This window comes from Sorex araneus, chromosome 6, assembly GCF_027595985.1.
Source record: "Sorex araneus isolate mSorAra2 chromosome 6, mSorAra2.pri, whole genome shotgun sequence".
NCBI classification, from domain to species: domain Eukaryota; kingdom Metazoa; phylum Chordata; class Mammalia; order Eulipotyphla; family Soricidae; genus Sorex; species Sorex araneus.
In genome coordinates, this window is record NC_073307.1 from 16,920,927 (window position 1) to 16,921,876 (window position 950).

The following is a 950-nucleotide window of genomic DNA, read 5'->3' on the forward strand; positions in this document are numbered from 1 at the left end:
GAGGGACAATATGCCAAATATCTGACCAACACTTGCTAAAATTGATAAGCCATTTTTATAGCCAGGAAAAAGAAAATATTAAAGAAATAGGAAAGCTAGAAGTATACTGCTTCTTGAATGGGAATTTAGAGTAGAAAATGGATATTAATGGGGAAAAATGTGAAACATAAATGAAGCGTGGAGTTTGGTTTGCAAAAGCTACTATGCTGGTTTGATACAAATACCTACATGTGGCAACTCAAAATGTCCACTGAGAAAGAAGACTATACTTTCAGGGATGTTTTTTATAGTTCGTTACTAGAGAAGTTTCTCTGATAGTTTAGAGCACCTGAAACCACCACAAGGAGTCAGAGCATCCTCTCCTGAGAATGAAACCAATTCTAGGTGGAGATTTTGTAACTGTCTTTTACCATTGATGATGGTTCTCTTCCTCTGGCAGAGTGAGAGGGGGAAGATGTAGTCTGAGTGGATCAGGGAAAAAACAAATGAGGAACACTGTTTGGGGAGTCTATGCAACATCATTGAAACTCTTTTGGCACATAGAAATAACTACCATTTTTATTAAAGGAATAAATAAAGGTCTTATAAAATCTTGTAGCAAGAAGGCATAGATGCAGAACAAATGCATAAATGCTGTGTGTGGTCTGGCAAAACTAAGACAGAGATAGAAATGGCATGGAATAAAAGTGAGTTGTTGCCTTCTCCAGATGGAATCCTGGAGACACTGAGTTTCTAGTAACATGGCTCCAGTATGTGGGGACCGGGATGATTTCTCCAAACCTTTCCTGATATACAAAAAGCCGCTCAGGAATGGTTCCCCCGCCCTGAATGGCCATGATCCCAGAGGCACACAAACCAATCTCAGAACGCAGCAGTTGCAGGCAGATATACTCCTGGACTGTGAACTAAGCTACGGCCCCACACAGCCCCGGGAAGGGAAGGGTCTTTGT

The 950-nt window shown here is 40.9% G+C and overlaps 1 non-coding gene across 1 annotated transcript; it reads left to right on the forward strand.

The window, feature by feature from the left end:
- The first annotated feature begins 259 nt into the window (after window positions 1-259).
- On the forward strand, window positions 260-470 carry LOC129406142 (small nucleolar RNA U3). Its single transcript, XR_008630816.1, has one exon. It is a non-coding gene; the product is annotated as a small nucleolar RNA U3 (small nucleolar RNA).
- Window positions 471-950: the final 480 nt, after the last annotated feature.